Source organism: Eschrichtius robustus, chromosome 10 (assembly GCF_028021215.1).
Source record: "Eschrichtius robustus isolate mEscRob2 chromosome 10, mEscRob2.pri, whole genome shotgun sequence".
NCBI classification, from domain to species: Eukaryota; Metazoa; Chordata; class Mammalia; order Artiodactyla; family Eschrichtiidae; genus Eschrichtius; species Eschrichtius robustus.
In genome coordinates, this window is record NC_090833.1 from 107,946,376 (window position 1) to 107,969,237 (window position 22,862).

The window sequence follows — 22,862 nt, forward strand, 5'->3', positions numbered from 1 at the left end:
AAATGTTTTCTCCCTTTCTGTAGGTTGACTTTTCATTTTGTTAATGGTTTCCTTTGCTATGCAAAAGATTTTTAGTTTGATATATGTTGACTATATTTCTAAGTCCAGAAAATATAACATGCAGCTAGCTTCTTTAATTAAAGTTTTAATTTCCAGGTGGAAGAGGTAAATAAAAAATTGTACTTTAAATACACACAAAAAGTTAAAATTCAAAAACATTTGTTCATATACAGGTGCACAAAAATTTACATTGAGATTGTCCAAGAAAAACTAATACTTACTGTGGCAAAGATATTTTTACTAGGTTGTCTGCAAGTTGTCTTTTACTTGTTTTTGTTTTTGTTTCTTAAAACTCCTGAATACTTTCCTTGTATGTTAGGAATTTTCCTGGGTCTTGCATTTTTGCAGGCCATCCATCCAGGCTTGTTTATGTCAAGGGACCTGGGTTTGCAATAAGAAATCTACCTTCTAACCCCACAAATGAGCTGTGTGACTTTATCCATCCATCTACTTTTCATTCTTTAATTCATCTAACATTAGCTGTTTAACTAATATATTCCAGAAACTGAAAGAAGATCTGGAATTAAAAAAAAAAAAAAAGAGACATTTCTACCCTCTAGAAGCTTCAATAGGGGAAATGGACGTGTTAACCAAGGATAAGAATATAATATTATAGGAATCAAAAAGAGCTATGTCGTCATGCCATGAAAAGACAAGGAGGAACCTTATATGCATATAACTAAGTGAAAGAAGCCAATCTGAAAAGGCTACATACTGTATGATTCCAAATCTATGACATTCTGGAGAAGGCAAAACTATGGAGACAGTAAAAAGATCACTGGTTGTCAGGGGTTGGGGGGAGGGATGAATCCCTGGAGTGCAGAGGATTTTTAAGGCAGTGAAACTCTTCTCTTTGATGCTATAATGGTAGATATATGTCATTACATGTTTGTCAAAACCCATAGAATACACAGCACCAAGAGTGAACCCTGATGTAAACTAGGGACTTCGGGTGATAACAACGTGTCAGTGTACTGATTGTAATAAAGGAACCACTCTGGTTGGGGGTGTTGATAAGGGGGAGGCTGTTTTGGGTGGGAACAGGAAGTACACGCAAACTCTCTGTACCTTCTACTCAATTTTTCTGTGAAGCTAAAACTGCTCTACAAAAAAAAGGTTTTTTTTTAAAGAGCTATGTACACAGTGTTGGAGGAACCATGTGAGGGAAAATAATTTATTCTGCCTTAGAAAAATTGGACAACAATTCATAGAAATGGTAAATGTTAGCCAAACTGCTAAAGTCTCTGTTTCTCAGTTTCTTTAGTCTCCAAATAGTATAATTATTTACTCATCACTTACTGGAAAGAGCATGAACTTCAGAGTCAGACAATCCTTATTCTAAGCCCTGGTCCTAAGCCCATGTGACTTTAACAAATTATGTAATTATTTGTGCCACAGTTTCCTCATTTGTAAAGGCTAAAATAAATAACTTGAGGGAAAGTATCTATCTCATAGAAGTGTTTTGAGTATGAAATACTCTATTCTTTAATTCAACCTTCTAGCATAGTATCTACAGAGCAGGCAGTAGTACAGAGAAGACACAATATTCTCTTTCCCATTTCCAAACTAGCCCTCTCTTTGTATTTTAATGGTACTATTTTGAGAATGAAGTTATTATAAAATTTAGGTTATTTCTTTAAATGTTTTGAAAAGTTAAATCTCTACACAACATTAAAGCATTTTCAATATTTCTCTTGTGGAACTTAACCAAATTGGCCTTATCTTCAGGGTGTGTTTGCTTCCTCGTTAAAACGGTGAGCTCTCTGAGAGAGGGACCAGGGACTATCCATCTGTTTTCTGTCAGAATGCCCAGTGCACTGTATCTCAAGGGGCAGATGAACAGAAAGTGTCTGTGAACGTGACTTGTATTATGATTATAAGTTTCCAAAGTACGGTTACTGAACCTAATCTGCAGAGGATCTAAGCATTCTTTGAAATGGTGCGCAAAGTTTGTATCTATGAGTGTAAGCTATAAAGGAGGTCCATAGCTTTCATCAAATTTCCAAAACGGCCCATCTCTAAAAATGTTAAGGATTGTAGTCTTGGTTAGTTGAGTATTTACGTAACAAACTGGGAAAATTCTCAGTGCAATGCATGGCATGTGAGCCTTCAAGATGCCTCTGCAGAATAGCCATAATTACTCTTATGTCAGAGGGAAGCTCCGTTTTAGAGTGTGGGGATGTCTTTGTTTCCACCTCACGCAGACTCTATGAAATTAAAAAAAGAACAACCATAAATATTTTATTTAAGAGATAATCCCATTCTAGATTCACTTACAGGCAAAAAATTAGGTTTTATGATTGTACTCGATTTTATCACCCAGTTTTACTGTATGTCCTGCTGCTGAGCCCCCAGGGAGAAAGCCTTATGATCATTCAATGTTACAAGAGACATCAGGGGCATAGCGAGGAAGAGAGACTATTAATCATGTCATATTATAGAAAGAGATGGCTTGTTCCCCACCAAGAAGGCACACTGAGCAACAAACGAGCAGCACAGGGATAAAGTACAGGCCTGACTAATATAAACTTCCCACCCCTGTGAACACAGTTGAGCCACAAACTTTCCTTTTCATTGACCTTTTTGGCCGAGACAAGAAACAGATTAATTGGTGATCTGCTCCAGTTCATCAACCCATCACCACAAGGGTCATCATCACCCTCAGCATCCTGCTGAATGACAAATAGACAGATGACCTACCTGTCAAGTGCATACGATGTAGTGTCCTTTAGTAATGTTACCTCTTATAAATCAGAACTCTAGGTTTCAAGTGACGTGAGATTAATTATAGTAGTGAGAACTCCAAAAGGTCCTCATGTGGGACTTCTTTCAAACCCTTGCACTAAAAGACTTGACCAAACTTCCCATGGCTTTCAGTAGCCTAGGACCATGTCCCTGGGATGACCTAGCCTCCTCCCCCTCAAGCCAGGTCAGGAAAAGCTCAAGGCGGCCAAAAGAATGTACTGACCTCCTGCCTTTCTTATTTATTTTAAAAGCTTACAACTATAAACCCTTCCACCGTCCCTTCGAGATGTGTAGGCATCTCCTATGACACAGGAAAGTCTGCCTCAAGGACCTGAAAGCCATTCCTTTGAAATGTAGTCTTTAGAAAGGAAGGGGCCTCTGCCTCCCAGTCTCTGCGGGAAGGTAGAAGCCTAACTTCCATAAATGTCAATTAGCAGAAACACACACTACCTAATCACATCCACGGTGGCCAGCCCTCTTACTCATTTTTTGTAACATTTCACTTTCTTGACTGCTCAAGCCTCCTCCCCCTATCACTTCTCCTCCCTTCTCCCTCATTCTCCCTTTAAAATGCCCAGTCACCTCCTGCAAATCAGGGGGGAGCTCAGCTCTTCCCCTACTGCAGCAGTTACAGAATGAAATCATTTTTGATCGCCTCTCTAACTAACATCTGGTTTTATTCATCTTTGACAGTGGCTTGTGCAAAATGGGAGCACATTGGATCACAGAATCCGAAGAGGGTGCTACTAGCCCTACCCCAGGAAGGATGAGGGTGCAAGACCTCATCTTCAACGGGAACTGGAGTCCTCACATTCTGCCTCTTGTCTCTGCTTTGTCCAGCATGGGGTTTCAACACTTTCTCACAGCTCACAGTGCCACGGTACCACTGCCCTTCATTTATTTAGCAGACCACGCTGAAAACCTATGTTTTCAAGCACTATGCATCAGGAATAGAAGATTCACTGAACAAGAATAGAAAAGGCTCTGCCTTCAAGATCATACACCCTAAACCCTCATACACTATTGGTGGGAATATAAGTTGGTGCAGCTACTATGGAAAACAGTATGGAGGTTCCTCAGAAAACTAAAAATAGAATTACTATACGAGGAAACTCCATACTGTTTTCCATAGTAAACAGTTATATTCCCACCACTATTTACAAAGCAGAAATAGAGACACAAACGTAGGGAACAAACGTATGGATACCAAGGGGGAAAGAGGGGGTGGGATGAATTGGGAGATTGGGATTGACATATATACCCTATTGATACTATGTATAAAATAGGTAACTAATGAGAACCTACTGTATAGCACAGGGAACTCTACTCAGTGCTCTGTGGTGACCTAAATGGGAAGGAAATCCAAAAAAGAGGGGATATATGTACATGTATAGCTGATTCACTTTGCTGTACAGTAGAAACTAACACGACATTGTAAAGCAACTATACTCCAACAAAAATAAAAAATAAATAAATATTACATAAACCAATGATAAAAAAAAATTACTATATGATTCAGCAATCTCACTCCTGGGCATATATCCAGACACAACTCTAATCCAAAAAGATACATGCACCCCTATGTTCCTAGCAGTACTATTCACAATAGCCAAGCATGGAAACAACCTAAATGTCCATCGACAGATGAATGGATAAAGAACATGTAGTACCTATATACAATGGAGTATTACTCAGCTATAAAAAAAAAAAAATGAAACAACTCCATTTGCAGTAACATGGATGCAACTAGAGATTATCATACTAAGTGAAGTAAGTCAGAAAGAGAAAGACAAATATCATATGATATCACTTACATGTGGAATCTGAAAGATGACATGAATGAACCTATCTACAAAATAGGAACAAACTCACGGGCATAGAGAACAGACTGGCGGTTGCCAAGGGGGAGGGGCTTGGGGGAGGGATGGAGTGAGAGGTTGGGGTGAGCAGATGTAAGCTATTATATGTAGAATGGATAAACAACAAGGTCCTCCTGTATAGCACAAAGAACTATATTCAGTATCCTATGATAAACCTTAATGGAAAAGAATATTTAAATATATATACCTGAGTCACTTTGCTGTACAGCAGAAATTAACACATTATAAATCAACTATACTTCAATTAGAAAATAATTGTTAAAGAGGAAAAAAATCATACACCCTAGAAGAGGAAACAAATTTTAAATAAGAAAACAGATAACTATAGGGTGTGGTAATTGTCATGAAAGAAATAAGTAGAATCAGATGACAGAGAGAAACTGAGTGAAACGGTACCTATTATAGCTAGGTCAGGGAAGGTGTCTCTCTTTTTTTTTATTCTTCTTTTTTTTTAATTAAAAAAATTTTTGTTGAAGTATAGTTGATTTACAATGTTTCAGGTGTACAGAAAGTGATTCAGTTTTAGAGGAAAGTGTCTTTTTTGGGGTCCCATGTAGACTGAAGCTTGAAGGAGAGATGCCCAGTAAGATGTGAGCAAGGGGGAAAGCCCTAAGACAAAAACATAGGGATAGCAAGGTGTCTGGAGTGCCTGGAACATGTGAGCAACGGAGATGTATTAGGTGAGCTTGGAGAATAGGCAGGAGCCCCGCTATGGATTTCCAGGAATTTGTTTTTTATTCTGAATGTAATGAGGAGCCATTGAAGCTTTTTTTCCCATACTAAGTTTTTCAATTGGGGTGAAATTCACACAACAAAATTCATCATTTTAAAGTCCACAATTCAGTAACATTTAATACATTCACAAGGCAACCACCACCTCTTGCTAGTTTCAAAACATTTTTATAACCCCAAAAGAAAACTCTGTACCCATTGAGCAGTCACTCCAAATTCTCTCCTATCCCCAGCCCCTGGCAACCACCAGTTTGCTTCCCATCTCTATGGATTTACCTATTCTGGATATTTCATAAAAATGGAATCATCCAATACAAGCCATTTGTGTCTGGCTTCTTTTACTTAGCATAAATCTTTCAAAGTTCATCTAGGCTATAGTACGTATCAATATTTCATTCCTTTTTAAGGCTGAATAATATTCCATTGTGTGGACATAATGTATTTGGTTTATCCATTCATCCACTGATGACATTTGGGTTGTTTCTACTTACTGGGTATTGTGCATAGTGCTGCTATGAACCTTCATGTCTATGTAGGGAGTAGCCATCCCTCAAAGTTCCTGCTTAACTAACTCCAGGAAATGTCTGTCCTGCCACAGTGTTTAATTCCAATAAGAGATTATCTCATGGGAGATAAAAAGTGTTGAAACTGTATGTTGTTCCTAGTTGAACCCAAGCAGCCTCTGAGAATTTTTAGTTATTTATGGAAATTTGGAAGTACTTGGGCTTTTATAGCAAAACCAGCTTTATAGCTTTCTAGTATTTATTTGATATTTTTTTAGAGAGCTTTACTAAAAAGAGCTTTTTTGAATGTTCTCTGTGAAATGCTGTTCACAGGTTTGGGGGGGGGGGAATTTCATTCTCTCAGTGACAGATTGTGGACACAATGGAGCTTTCTTTATTTCCCTATAAAGTTCTTACTTAAGAAACTTGTCTTCTAATTATGCTCATTATTGTTTCTCAAATCAGTTCTTCTATAAACTCTTTTATAAAAGAATATTAAAATATTTTATAGAAGTCATTTAAAAATTAAAAGATAAAATGGAAAAGATGAAGCCATAAAAATCGTGGGTTAAATATAAGCAAGTCACTTTATTTCTTTAGGTTCTAGAGAGATTGCTCTAGTTTTCTAAGATAAGGGGCTGGATTTCCTATGAGCAAAGGATTGCTGCCTAAATGTTATGGCTTTTCTTAATCTATAACTGGCTTTTCTGGGCAGACGGGATCAAAATGTAGATGTTCTACCTGCTCCTCACTGGAACCAACCTTGTGGAATTAGGACCTCGCTCCTAGCTAAGACCAATCTAGCACCATCCCTTTGGGCTTCTCAAGGATCTTTCCAGCAGTTATTCCTTCTTTCTTTGCCATCATACTCCCCTCTATGTGGAATCCTTGAATCTACTCTAAACTTCTATTTGTTCTATCTGAAAAACCACCCTAACTTTCACTTCCCTTCACCCTTTGGGTACCACCCTATTTATCACCTTCTCTTAGCGCTTAACACCTTGAAAGTGACTGCTATCTCCAATTTTTCTCTTTCCATTCTCTCTTGAAACTATTCTCATCAGATTTTTGCACTCCACTCAACTCTATCAAAATTGCTGTTATCAAGTCCACGGATGACCTTCATGCTGCTACATTCAGTAATCAATTCTCAATCTGCACCTTATTTGACAGAATTCATCACTTCCAACCCTTTGAAACACTTTCTTCACTTGGCTTCCAAGACAATACACACTCCTGGTTTCCTTCTACTTCAATAGTCATGAATTCTTAGCTTTTTTTTTTTTTTTTTTTTTTTGGTTCCTTTTCATCTCCCTGACCTTTCAATGTTGGAGAATTCTAGGAACCAGTTCTTGGTCTTCATCTCTGTATACTCCCTATTTTGATGTTTGCATCTACTCTCATGACCTATATGCTGACAACTCCAAAATTTGTATCCTCAGCCTAGACCTCTTCCCAAAACTCTTTTGTATGTCCAACTGCTTCCTCAAACTTACTATAAAATTATCGAATAGGCATCTCAACACATACAAAATTGATGTCTAATCTTTCTTCTCTAAACTACCAGCAGCTCTCCCCATCTCATAAATTATAACTGCATCCTTCTAATGGCTCTGGCCAAAAAGAACTTGGGAGTTATCCTTCCTTCCTCTCTTTTGCTCACATCCCACATTCAGCCCTCCAGCAAATCTTTGGGCTTACCTTCAAATTATATCCAAAAGCTGGCCTCCTCTTAACACCACCACAGCTTCCACCTTGATCTAAGCCACCTTCGTCCTTGCCTGGATTGTTGTAAAAACTTCCTAACTCATTTCCCACATCCAACCTTGTCCTCCTATAGTCTGCTCTTGACACAATAGCCAGAGTGAGTTTGTTAAACTATGTGAGACCTGTTTTTTTTTTAGCCTGCTCAAAAATGCTCCAATTTCTTCCTGTCTTACATTAAGTAAAAGCCTAGGGTGTCACACTGGCAGCAAATTCTCTACATGATTGAGTCACCCAATTAACCTTCCAGATCTCATCTCCGACTATGCTTCACACATGCACGCTGGGCTCCAGCAGTACCAGTCCCCGTGAAATTAGAAATTGCTCTTAGAAATGCTGATGTGGGTGATAAAATACGGCCACAAATTCTTTGAGACTGTTCTGAAATGGCCCCTGAAAGATGTCCACATACTAGTCTACGAATGAATATTATCGTCCACAGCAAAATGGATTTTTCAGATGTAATTACGATCTTGAGATGGAGAGAATATTCAGGATTATCCCAATGGGTCCAATGTAATCACAGGGGTCCTTATAAGAGGGATGCAAGTCAGAGTGAGAGAAGAAAATGTGACAACCCTCATACACCTCTAGTGGGAAGGAAAATGGTCCAGCCAATTTGGAAAAGTGTTTGGACCTTTCTTAAAGTTAAATCCACACCTACCATATGACCCAGACATTCCACTTCATGTTACTCACCCAAGAGAAAATAAATATTATTTTCATAAAAATGTTTATTTAAAAATGTTCATAGCAGATGTATTCATTCACAATAGCTAAAAACTTGAATCTAACCAAATATTCCTCAATAGGCAAAAGGATAAATAACTATTGATATATACAAAGCCATGAATGAATCTCAAAATCATATTTTAAAAATGTAATCTGACATATAGTGACCAAAAAGCATATTAGTGGATACCTGGGGCCAGGTGTGGAGAAAGGACATATGGCAGAGGGACCTAGGGGGACTTTTGAGGGTAACAGGTATATTCTGTCTTGATCGTGGCAGTGGTTTTCTGAGTGTGTGCATCTGTCAGAGCTCACTGAATTACATTTTAAATTGATGAAGTTGATTGTACATAAATCATAGCTCAATAAAGTTGATTTTTGAAATATTCATAGGAAGAAAGGAATGCAGAATGTGACAAAACAATCTAACTACATTACAAATGTATGAAACAACCTCACTGAAAGGAATGGGGGGAAAAGTGCTGATTTAAGTAACTTTGAAAATGAGTGTACTTCATAAGACTAAAGGTAAAAGAAACTGCACATAAGCACTGCAGTCTAGTTGGTAAAGTTATTTCTCACAAGGGTATGGGTTAATATTTCTACTACTGCTATACATGTATACCAGAATTGAACAATTAAATAAATGAATGACAGTTGGTCGCAGCTGGCTTTCTCACTCTTGGAATAGAAGGTTACAGGTAAGCTAGGATAAAAGGCTAGAATGATCTACGTGATAATGGATTAAAGTTGGTGACATCAGTAGGAATTCATGTTTAGCTTAATGTAATTACAGATGGTTACACATAGAAATACTCATAGATATGTGTATGCATGTGGCTAGTGTACACACATATATTTTCTTGCTCTATCAGCTGAGAGGAACTAGAAGGAATGACGCTCGGTATAGTGTCCAGATTTTGGTTTCTAATATTCTCCAATAAAAGGAACCAGGATTCTTTGAAATGACTAATCCTATGGCTGTAGCAGAAGATATCCATGATAAGCCTGGAACATCTTGTAATGGCAGAAAGTGAGGAAGTGCTAAAACAAACAAACAAACAAAAGCCTACATTGAAGGGGGTACGTCAAAGGGACACAAGAGCCAACTGAAAGGGCTCCCAATCACCAAAGGGGGAACATTTTGAGCAACATAGGGTTACTTTTTTTTCTTTTGGCCACGTCACCTGGCATGTGGGTTCTTAGTTCCCTGACCAGGGATCAAACCCACACCCCCTGCATTGGAAGCACAGAATCTTTACTACTAGACAGCCAGGGAAGTCCCTAGAGTTACACTTTAATCCAATGTATAAAATAATGAGTCCATACGGATATAAATACATCAAATAATTGAATAAATAAATAAATGGGGATGAATAGACAAACTTCCTGTGCAGAAGAATTTCCTCAAGGGGATGCAGCATAACTCTCCTTAAGTGTGGGCTGCACATAGTGACTTCCTCTCAGAGAGTCCAGTATCAAAAGAGGAGAAAAAGAGTAACTTTAAAAAGAAAACTGACAACACTACCTCAGCCAGGTGATCAAGCTTAACATCAATGTGGTTAAGTCACACTCATAGTATGAAGCCTTGATATGATGAGAATGGCACTTTACCTCTGTGATTTTCCTCCCAAAAACCCATAGCCCAGTCTAATCATGAGAAAAGCATCAGACAAATTCCAGTTGAGGGACCTTCTATAAAACACCTGACAAGTGCTCCTCAAAATTGTCAAGGTCATTGGGACTTCCCTGGTGGTCCAGTAGTTAAGAATCCGCCTTCCAATGCAGGGGACACGGGTTCAATCCCTGGTCTGGGAACTAAGATCCCACATGCCACAGGGCAACTAAGCCCGCATGCTCTGGAGCCCATGTGCCACAACTAGAGAGAAGCCCGCGCACCACAAGGAAGAGCCCGCGTGCCACAATGAAAAATCCCGCGTGCTGCAACTAAGACCTGATGCAGCCAAATAAATAAATTAAAAAAAAAAAATTGTCAAGGTCATCAAAACAAGGAACATCTGAGAAACTGCCACAGCCAAGAGGAGCCTCGGGGGATATGGTGACTAAATGAGATGTGGTGTCCTGAAGGGGATTCTGGACCAGAAAAAGGACATTCAGTAAAAACTAGGGAAGTCTGAATTAAGTATGGAACTTTAGTTAAAAGTAATTTATTAATATCAGTTCATTAGTCATAACAAATGTACCATAAAAATGTAAGATGTTATTAGTAGAGACATCTACTAGGTGTAGGGGATATGTATGAGAATTCTGTACTATCTTCCTCATTTTTTCATAAATCTAAAACTGTTGAAAAACAAAAAGTGTATTTTAAAAAAATTCCCAGAAAAATATGAAAAGTCATAACAGGGACACTACATAATAATAAGAGAACACGCCGTCAAAAAGATAATCATAAAGTTTTGTGATCATGTACATAACTTTGAAACACACATAGCAAAATCCCACCCAGTTGCAAGGAAATATTGACATGATCCAAATTCAAGTGGGTGATTACAGTGCATCTCAAGCAGAAACAGAGAGCGTGGGCAGATGGAGTGACCTGAATGCTCGTGCAGAACTGTCTGGAAATGAGCTAGCTGAAGCCAGATGGGGTCTGCACCTGAACTCAATTTCCTTGGGAACTAATGGCTTTCTCATGGCCTGCCATGAGCGGGGGTCAGTGACAAGCTCTCCAGGTGCCTGGCAGCTGACACTGCTGATGGCACTGCCCCAAATCCAGACAGCCTGGCATCCAGCATCCTGTTTGTTTCCCCACCGAAAAGCTGCTTTCCCTCCTTCACCTGATAACCGGGGAGGCCATGGCCGGAGGAGGTCCGTCCACTGGAGAGGAAGACGCTCGCTGCAGGCCAGGAGCAGCTCACCCACAGGCCTCTCTCTGGTTCATGGAGGGGAACCCCTGCCTTTTCTCCTGTTGATTCACCTTGACCTCTGTAAGTTTTCTCAGTGAAGCCTATTCCTGAATCCGCATCTTCTAACGGTGCTGTGGAATTCATCCCACACCCTGGTGATGACAGGTGGAAACCTAGATAGGGACCCACCTGGTCTGACAGTATGGAATCTACAGGGGATTCACCTTGCAGGACATTCACCAAACCCAAAAGTCAGTACTTAGAGAACAAACTAATAAAATAGATAAGACTAGTCAAGAAAAACAGAGAAAAGACACAAAAATATATCAAGAATGAAAAAGAGATCATAGTTAGAGATATTAACAATAAATTTATACCACGAAATTTTAAAGTTAGATGGAATGGATTTTTTCTGAAATATAAAAAAATTTAAATTGACTCAGTGATGGAGAGGAAACATGAGTAAATCAACAACCATTTAAAAAATTCAATCATTGCTCAAGTCTACCCCACACTCATCCACCCACCAGACATCAGGCCCAGATGGACTTATAAATTATTTTATCCAAACCCTTCAAGGAACAGATAAATAATCCGTCTCTTATTAAACTGCATCAGACACAAGAAAAAGATAAACATCTACCCAGCTAATTTTATGTGCTAATTGATAAGGTAGTTCTATGCCCAAACTGCATGATTATAGAAAAGTAAATTTTACAGAAATCTCAGTTATATTCATAGATGCAAAATCTTAATTAAGATATTTACCTTTTTATCCCTTCCTGTATCTTACCCTATTATCCCAAGAGTCTTCCCTAGAAAGGCTCCTACTAGCTGGGTGGCGGGATCGGTAACATCTGGTCCCAAGGTCGCGTGCTGGGAATAAGAAAAGCACGAGAAGATCTTTCATCTTTAGTTTGTTCCTGAATTTCCTTGTTGTGCTAATAACTCATTCACCTTCTTCCTGGACCTGTTCTTATAGCAAGAGACCCCTGTATTGACATTAAATGAACCTTTCTGAGCCATATAGACAAATGACTCCACCAGTGTGTACTTTTGCTTTCTCTATGAATTTTTCCTCTGAAAGCAGGGGATTTCAGTTCATCATGCCGAATTCAAAGTATTGGCCTTGTACTTCATAAAGAGACGGTATGTGGTCTATAAACCTATAAAGGTAGGTTTTAGGGACTTGGTCAAGCACCATTTAAAGTGTATTGCTTTGCCATGTGACTCCTCAAGAGATAGTATTTATTTTACGAAGATAATTCCCTCCCATAAGAGGGCAGCTGAGAAGTGTAGGGAAGGGAAACCCGGCTGAGCTGGGTGACGTATTCACCGGTAACTTTATAAAGTTTGTGTATGTGCAGGAACTCACCTAGAAGATAAGCTCACGGCTTGAGACTCTGAAAGTCAGCCACCCAAATATAAATTTGTTGAATATGCTATATATGTATTCTAGTCTGATAAACGTGTTTACCTATATCCTTTTAGGCTTATTAGGACTGCTGTTGCCTAGAAGGTCGAATTTTTGGGTGGCTAAGGATACCTGGAAATAAGAGGACAGAGTACCTGGAAGAGGAGTTTCTGGCCCTGAAGAACCAAGAGAGAATGAAGAACTTTGCTAAAACCTCCGTGCTGCCTCACTATGTTTTCTGAACTAAGTAAACTAAAACCAGAAACCACGAACTGTGTCCTACACTGTGAAACTGCAACCCTCCTGGGAGCTTATCATCATCCTGCAACCCATTGATCAAGACCCCGACATCCCTATTTGGGGACACGGGGTGGACTTGTCTGCACTAGAGTTTTTGTTTTTTAAAAAAAATTAATTAATTAATTACTATTTTTGGCTGTGTTGGGTCTTCGTTTCTGTGCGAGGGCTTTCTCTAGTTGCTGCAAGCGGGGGCCACTCTTCATCGCGGTGCGCGGGCCTCTCACTGTCGCAGCCTCTCTTGTTGCGGAGCACAGGCTCCAGACGCGCAGGCTCAGTAGTTGTGGCTCACGGGCCTAGTTGCTTTGCGGCACGTGGGATCTTCCCAGAGCAGGGCTCGAACCCGTGTCCCCTGCACTGGCAGGCAGATTCCCAACCACTGCGCCACCAGGGAAGCCCTGCACTAGAGTTCTAACCACTGTCCTAATCCACTCAGCCCCAGCCCAGCTTTAGACATATAATTTCCGATAATGCCTCTCTTTCTACGTGTGTTGCGTTTTACTTATTTACTTTGGCAAGGCAGGCTGAGATCTCAGCAACTCTGGACTAAAAGAGAGATGAAAAAATATGAACCAAATGGAGCAATAGTGGTGGAAAATGGTCTAGCTTTGAGGTTGACTCGGAAAAGTCACTTAGTCCAGACACATTTTCCCAAAACCAAAGGATATGAACTCCATGATAGCAGGGCTTTTTATCTCCTCTTTCCTTCACTGCTGCATCCTCAGAGTCTAGAACTGTTCCTGACACACAGTAGTCATTTGTTAATGTTTGTTATGTGAATTAAAATTCTAACTCTGGAAGCAAACAAGACTGGGGTGTCCAGATGTGGGAGATGTGGGAGAACAACACTGATGAAAGAGTGCTGTAGGCCAATGATTAGGAGTCAGACCAATTTGCAGGTTTTCATCAGGGATCTTCTTCATCAGTGGTGGGAACCAACCGCTGAATCTCTCCTGTGCCGAGGAAAACCTTGAATCTGCCAGGTTAAAAACCTACATTTAGACTTAGCCTTATGAAATTCTGTTACATTTCAAGTATAAACTTTCTAAAATCTCACAAATTCTATCAACACCTCTACAATTTTTTTTTAAAAGCCAGATTGACCTCAGACATCTCCACATTGTTAATTGTCATTAAGACAGTGACAGCAATGAGGCAATGTCTAGAGCAGGGTTTCTCGACTTCAGCACTATGGGCATTTGGGGCCAATGGGGAGGGGGTGTTCTGTACATCCTGGGATGTTTAGCAGCGCACCTGGCCTCTACCCTCTAGATGTCAGGAACATTGCCCCCCAAATTATAACAACCAAAACTGTCTCCAAACATTGTCAGGTGTCCCCAGGGGTAGGGGAAGGGTACTCGTCCCCTGTAGGGAACCACTGGTCTATAGATTTGAGAACAAAAAAGATACCATCAACCAAGTTGCCACTTACCTGTGAAGGCAACTGCCATTTTCAGACTTCAAGCCATATAAAGGATACCACTCTTGAAAGAAAAAGAAAATGACTTAAGGATATATTACAGGCAACTGAGTCATGAACCAAAATTGAATATCAAGCATAGAAAAAAGAAAAGGGAGGCTGTGAGTCATAAAAGTAATAAAAATGACCTTCATTTTCACTATAATGAGTCTAAGTGTGGATTTATTTTTATTTGTTTTGTGTAGGATTCAGAATTCCAAACATTTTCAATTTGAAGATTCATGTCTTTCATTAATTCTGGAGAATTCTCAGCTAATGTCTCTTCAAGTATCGCTTCTTCACCACCACTTCTTTCTCCTGGACACACAGACTACATCTCTCAGCCTTGCTTGCCATTAGGTGCTGATATATGACTGGGCTCGGGCCAAAGGAACAGAATCTCCTACAGGCAATCCTCTCTGCTCTGCCAACAGGCTGGAAGCAAAATACGTAAAGACCCTAAAGGACAGCAAAATCACGAGACGAAGAGAGTCTGTGTACTCTTTTTTTTTTTTAATTTACCATCTTTTTTTTTTTTTTTTACATAAAAGACTTCATTTATTTATTCTGGCCACACCACACAGCATGTGGGATCTTAGTTCCCCAACCAGGGATCAAACCCATGCCCCCTGCATTGGAAGCACAGAATCTTAACCCCTGGACCACCAGGGAAGTCCTCAAAATAAACTTCTATTACTTTAAGCCAACAACTTTTGAGGTATGTTTGTTACAGCAGCAAGCATCATCTTAAATGATAAAACAAGGAATAGAGAAAGTAAGGGATCCAATGCAGGGGATGGGGCAATGGGAATTTCCAGGGGAACTGCAAAGAGTGTTCCCAGAATTACAGCTGGGCAGTGGCTGAGAGTGCAAACCTGGTCCAGATTAGAAACAGGCACAGAGGGCTCCAGGAGGGATGGTGGGGGATTAGTTTGATTGTGTGGAAAATTGATTGGTGGGTATTTTGATGTGCGAACAACAAGAAATTCTAAGGAAGCCCCAGAAAAGAAACATCCGAGGAAATGTACTTTGGGAAATTAGAGGTTGACACAGAAATGCAAACATAATAAACTACCTGGCTCATCAGGGAACAATATTTATTTGCATACCCCCAATACTGCACACACTTGGTAGGAATATGACCAAAAAAAGAGAATTCTGTGATGATACATGTGTGAAACAAAGTAAGAATGCTAAATTCTTGGCTTCCATAGTGAGAAGTCACCAGGTAATACTGATAAGATACAAAACCAAAAAGTCAAGAAATAGTAATTTAAGTATCTATGTAGAATAATCAAAGTAAATAGCAAGTGAAAAGAATGTACAGTGGTTACCTCTAGGAAGTAAAACTCTGGGATGGAAAAGGGTAGTTCTTTGTCGTTATAAACATTATACCACATTTGACTGAAAGTATGTACATATACCTATCACTTTGATAAACATGAATATATATATATATTTTAAAAATCTGCTTACATCAGGCATTTCTAACCTTCAGCCTGGCTGTGCCACACTTTTTAAATGGCTTATAATCAGGACAGAGATAAATTTACCTTGATGGCAGGGGATAAAAATCAATGTGCCCTCACATTGCCTTTCGCATAGTCAAATGATTCTTGGAGGGCTTTTTATTCTTTCCTTAAAAAGAAAATACTGCCAATATAATAAAAAGGGATGATTGGCTAAATGTTGGCTAAAATCATTTAAGATGGGATTTAGCGTCTAACAGCATGCATTCTTGTCAGGGAAATATGCTTCAGAGTTATAATATAGAGCAACTAGATGGGTCTGTGATGCAACAATGTGATGCTTATTTCAGCCTATATTTTGAGGTGTGAAAAACCTCTTTCTATAGTGACCTCTTCAGTGGGCACATTTTAGCTGATGCCAAATCCACATCTATAGTGAAAACCATAAATAGTCTACACACACCTCATCCCGCATTATGAAGAGAGTAGAGAACAGGAGAGCATGAACAGGAGAGTCAGAAGCATGGCAAGAATATACCCCCTATTTCCAAAAGATGCCCAAACAAAACATTCTCTTCCACTGTCAGACTATGGATTTGACTTTGTGGCCAAATTGTCAGCTCAGAAAACATGACAATGAAGAGCCTATCGCAGAGAAAGGAGAGAATAGAAAAATCAGAATTAGTAGGGCTTTGATGGTATCTTCAGCCGGTCCTGCCTTGACTGAATGCTCCCCTATACCGTTCTTTCCTTCCTCCTTGGCTGTCCATCCTCTTCCCCCTCTTACAGCCTCCTCCCAGCTCCAATCCTCCAGCAAGGGAGCCCTGAGAAGGCTAAAGGTCATTCTGGACTCCTTCCTCCTCCCTCCTTCCTCTACCTATAGAGCTCCTGGAAGAAAATTTTGTGAATCTTATGTGAAGGTGAATACCCTCATTGCTTTCAACAAACGGTTGACCCCAGGCAATGCTTGGCAAATGCTCAATGCTGATTTTGAAACTGCACTGTGCTGGCACCCAAGCTAAGCAAAGTCAGTGGGGAGAGAGAGAGAGTTTTCACCAGCCTTTCATGAGGTGCTGACTGTGCTTTGCATGGGTTACCTCAAGGTCAAGAAGAAAATAGCAGCATTCCATCCCAGCCTGAGCCAGCACACCCTGGGAGAGAGATGTCGTCACCTGCCAGACAGGTGCTTGCCCATCAGAAATTTGTCCCCGCTGAAACCTGATAAGCTGCATTAATCCAGAGACACCGGCCTTCTGCTTGGGCTGTTTGTGTTTTTGTTGCCATTGCTGTTGCCGATTTTCTCCTTTTAATCTATAACAGTGAGTTAGTAAGAGGAATGTGAGGGCAACAGTGTTCCTAGAACCACAAAGGGAGATTCTGTGAAATCTTGGGGGGCGGGGGTAGGAGAAATGATTGAAAGGAAGAGTGGAAATAGCTGACCCTGAGGGAAGAGGACAAGTCCCAGACAGGAGAGAGCCTTCATATAGGATCTATTCAATTTGCCTGCCCAGACACCTCTCCCCTCCTTTGGGGGAAGCATGGCAGAATGGAGAAGAGCACAGGTTCTGGAGCCAGGCAGGGTGTGTTGGGATTTGGGCCCCCTACTTACTAGCTGTGTGACTTTAGGCAAGTTATTAAATCTTGGGGCCTCAGGTGCTTCATCTGTAAAATGGAGTGATAGTACCTGTGTAGTTGAAAGGATTTAATGAGCTAATACCTGTAAATGCTTAGAACACTGCCTGGTAGTGTAATAGTAGGTAATCAAATATTGGCTTTTTTTTTTTCAAGTCTACATATTAATTTTATTACACAGAAAAATAAATACAAGATTCAAAAACTGAAATCCATTTCACCTGGTAATTAAAATATCATTCTAAAAGGAAGGCAGTTTCCTAGGATTGAAAGTCACCAAGTAAAATGAAGTCGTCTAATAAAATTCATCATTCTCAGATTCCTACTGAGGGAAAGAAGAAATTCTTTTCTCTGTGATAAGTTACTTTCCTAAGTGACTTCTTTTAATTTAAAAAAAAAGGGGGGGAGGAAGGGGGCAATTTTCCATGAGTTTTGATTATACAAATGCCACAAACAGCTTCTGAGGCTGAAGCTATGACAATGAACTTCCAAGTCACAAAGAGGAAGAGGAGTAAGTGGAAGGGAACAGTGCAGAGGGAACACAGTGACATTGCATTACAGTAGGTATTTACATCTGCTATCCTCATCCAATGTAAGGCCAACAACTTCTGCAGGTGACGCCCAAGTCTGCTGGGGAGTCACGGCAGTCCATGACTGTGTTTGCCAAGTGCAAACATACTGCATGCCAGAGCCATGCTTCCATGAAGAAACACTGAGTCACACCTCCTTGAGGATGAACCCACCTTGCATGTTCCTGAACTCCCACGATCTCCACTTTACTATCTGAAGAGGCAATATTAATTTCTTCATTGAGTGGTGCCTTGCCAGCAGATGTTTTGTCACTTGCTAGGAATCCTGGATCCACATGACCTGGTATCTCTGCAGTGATTGTCTCGCTGCTCCCTGAAACCTCTTCAGCATCATCTGATGAGCTCGTGCTTGAGTCACAAGTCAGGTCACTATCACTGGTACTACTGCCCTGCAACAGGTTATATTTCTTTCATGCAGCAGCCGCCCGTTTCTGCCTCAGTAGCCTGATTCTCTCCTTGTGCTTTTGGGTCCGATGACCTTTAACCTTGGCAAATGGGCCATTCTGTTTATCACTGGATTGCCGGGTTTTCTTGGCAGCCATGGTGGATGTTTCTCTTTCAGATCAGGACTGGTGAGACTCGCGCCCAACTGTGGCACCAGACACTCTGGAAGGATCTCCTTCTACTGCTGTTTCTGCCTGGGAGGGTTCATTCTCCTCTGCAGAAGACAGTGTATGTGAATCGGCCAGGTGACCAGTAGAGGAAGTGGAAAGCATGCAGTGGTTAGAGGAGTCTCTCTCATAAACTCGGCCAGTTGTCGGCTTGTCACCCTCCGTGGATGCTGACACTCCAAAGAGTCCCTTCTCAGTTCCATCAACAAGCAGGGCTTTGAAGAAAGAACTGTACAATCCACCACACCATCTTTCAGAAATTGAGATTCCAGTTCCACAGATCCATCTTCCTCCTTAGCTGACTCTTGTTCAGATGTTTTTGGTGGGACTTCAGACTCAATGAGTCCTTCAACTTTTCCCACTGCTTCCTCCAGCTTCATTTCAGACTTTCAAGTTAAATCATGGAGCAGAGTCTAGGAAACTACGTCAAAGATGCAACGGGAAAGCAACCCCTCTTGAAGCCTTCCCGAATGAAGCTCGTGGTGTTTGAATCCTTGAGTCAGTCCAGGAGGGAGTCCGCTCCCTTCTCTCCCCACCTTTTCGCAGGTGCCAACAGCTCGGCTCAGGGAGATTTGGCTGTGCTCCTCTCATGCAGTGGTGTCAACATCCCATTCAAGTTTCTGGATGAACCTTGCAGGCCTCGCAGACAGAGCACCACCTCCAAATATTGGCTTTCTCTAATGGCTTCCTGATACCCTTTAGGGAGCTACTCTTAGGCTCTGTGTCTGGGATGGAGCTGAACTTTCCTCTTCCAGCAGCACATAAATAACCCAGGACTGACCAATTAAAGCACCACCCACTTGAGCATAATAATTACTTCCTAGAATGTGGAGAGCCTCTTAAGAAATATTACTCATGGGAACATAAAATTGTGCAGCAACTCTGTACAGTTTTGACAGTTTCTTTAAACACTGAACATGCCATGACCATATGACCCAGAAATTGCACTCTTGGACATTTTCTCAGAGAAATGAAAACTTACGTTCACATAAAAACCTGTACATGAATGTTTATAACAGCCCCAAACTGGAAACAACCAAACTGGAATAAATTCATAAATAGCCCCAAACTGGAAACAACCCGTAAGTTCTTCAGTGGGTCAATAAACTGTGGTACCTCCATATCAACTATTACTTAGCGATAAAAGGGGACAAACTATTGATATATGCAACAAATCAGATGATTCTCCAGGGAATTATGCTGAGTGAAAAAGCCAATCACAAAACTGTACTATTCTGTTTATAGAGCATTACTGAAATGACAGAATTATAGAAATGGAAATTAATGATTTCCAGGGGTCAAGGAGGCAGCAAGGAAATGAGCGTGACTATAAAAGGGCAACTTGAGGGGTTTCTGAGGTGATAAAAATGCCCTGTATTTTAACTGCATCAGTGGTGATAACCTAGTTGTGATACTGTACTACAGTTTTGCAAGATGTTACCGCTGGGGGGAACTGGGTGAAGGGTACACAGGATCTGTCTGTATTATTCCAAACAATTGTATGTGAATCTACAATTATCTCAAAATACAATGTTTAATTTAAAAAAACCTCCCCCAGGTGATTTTAAATGTAGCCAAGTTTGCAAACAACTTTCCTGGGTCTTCAGCTTGCAGATGGCAGATCATGGGACTTCTCAGCCTCCATAAACACATAAGCCAATTCCTTAAAATAGATGTCTTATAATGTGTGTATATACAACACATATATAATGTCTCATATATGAATATATACACACACACAGACACACATCTTATTGGTATTGGTTCTGCTTCTCTGGATAAGTCTGGCTAATATACTCTGTTTACTACCATCTCAACTTTTTGTGCTATCAATGTCATGTTTTTATCTTACATATATTTCAATCTCACAAGGAATTATTTTCATTATCTTATAAGCAAATATTCATTTATATACACTTACATGTATACTCACATATTTTATTGCTATTTATTTCTTCCTTAATTTCCATGCTTCCTGGAAAGCATTAAGACAACTTTTAGTTTTTCTTTCAGTGCAATCCTGCTAGTGACAAATTCTTCTAGTCTTTGCTCATTTGAAATGTCTTATTTTTCCTTCATTTTTGAAGGGTATATTTCCTGCATATGTAATTCCATGTAGGTCACTGATTTCTTTCAGCACTTTAAGATGTTATTTCATTGTCTTTTGACTTGAATTCTTTGTATTGAAAAATCACCTGCTCCTTTGAAGTATACTTATCATTTTTCTCTGTCTCTTTTAAAGATTTCATCTGTCTTTGGACTTCAACAGTTTCACTGTTTGAGACCCAGGTGTGGATTTCTTTTATTCACAACTCTTTGGATTTGTTGCACTCATCAAATCTGTGATTTGAGTCTTTTATCAATTTTGGGAACATCTCTGCTAATATATCTTCAAATACTGCTTCTGCCATATTCTCTCTCTCCTCTCCATCTGGTTATCAAATTACATGTTAACCTTTTCTCCATGTTCCATATGTTTCTTACACCTTTTTTTCCTATTTTCTATCCTTTTGCTTCGGTCAAGGTTTTGGTCTGTATATTTTCTATTGATTTACCTTCCATTTCTGTAGATCTCTTTTTAGATATATCTAATCTGCTTTTAAACTCACTGCTGACTTTCTACCGGTTATAGTATTTTTAAATTCTAGGTTCTTTTATAAGTTCCAGTTCTCTGGTGAAATTTTTGATCTTGTTATTTTTTTTGAATATATTAATCATGATCGTTATAATGATCAATATATGATCATTCCAATATTTGGGTTATCTGTGGGCTTGTATCTACTGTCTTTGTTCTCCTAGTTTTCAAATACATTGTCCTGTGTCCTGTGTCTTTGCGTGCCTAGTAAGTTTTTTATTGCATGCTGGGCATTGTGTGTGAAAAACCGTAGAGACTGTGAATGATATTATCTTACTTCAGTGAAGATTTACTTTTCTTCTGGCAGGCGGGTAGGGTAAGGGGGCGGAGGTGTCATCTTAATCCAATCAGGGATTGAGAGGATTCAAGCCTGTTTTCAGTTTTTGTGAGGGCTGATCTGTTTCCACTCTGCCCCTACTTCCGGGGCATAACCCATCCTAGGCATGTCCTGAATGTTCAGTGTCTTTGTCTTTTGGAGGAGACCCCTGGCTCCATGCCGCTCCCACAGAAGTCCAGACCCTTCAGGGTGTGGCCCTTCACCTGGGCCTGTCCTCTCTGACCATTTTGTTTTCTGGACTTCAATGCCCTTGTCAGAACTATTTGTTCCAGCCCATCCTTCATGAGAAGCTCTCTCTTGGGTAGTTAAGTTAGTTTACTTTGAAAAGCTAATATTTCAGTGGCTGAATGTAGTTTACTTTTAAAATTTCCATATTTTACTAGAGATCTTTGAACTTCCAACCAAAAAAGACCTATCTTCTGCCTCTACTTTGCTGTGCGATGCTGGGCAAATCACTGTACTATGGGATTGAAAAAAGGGCTAGGTTTCCTCTAGCTCAGGCATTTTATAGCTCCCTGACCCTAATGGTACACACCAAAGGACAGTTTTGTTGTGATAACTAAGATTGGACAGAGCATAAAAGGGTTAGCATCAGCAAACAGATTCATATTTTTTCAAAGGATTTTTAAAAATTCTATAAATGTTTATTATCTGATAGTTATGAGCAAGACTGAAAGTAGAGAGTGAGAGGAGCTTGACCCAATCATACCTGCTATAGAGGATTAGGTTCTGAAGTCTAAGGCAAAAATATGACTTGTAGGTTGGTAAGTTGTAAAAAAAAAAAAAAAAAAGAAGAAGAAGAAAAGGAAAAAAATCCTTGTAAAACTCTTAAGTAGCCCACAAAGTAGAATAAACTTATTCATATCTCAAGCCACACAGAGGACTGACATTCCAACTCTCCATAGGTCCAAAAAAAGTCAGTTTTCCCTTCAACACTAAAAGTATTTCTTCAGTTGACAACCAAAGTATTTGGTTTCTATTTAGAGATCATATCATATTTTTTAATGTTTATGTAAACACTAAAATCACATTGATGCTGCAAGAAGCAAATGGGAACTGAGATCTGCTAGGAAAGAGTAGATCACATCTTCCAGTGTATATTTTTGGGGCGAGTGGGCATCAGGTCATAAAG

General features: G+C 39.9%; 1 pseudogene; it reads right to left on the minus strand.

Annotated features, from left to right (window-relative positions):
* Positions 1-18,112: 18,112 nt before the first annotated feature.
* On the minus strand, positions 18,113-19,138 carry LOC137770785 (protein ARK2N-like; annotated as a pseudogene).
* Positions 19,139-22,862: the final 3,724 nt, after the last annotated feature.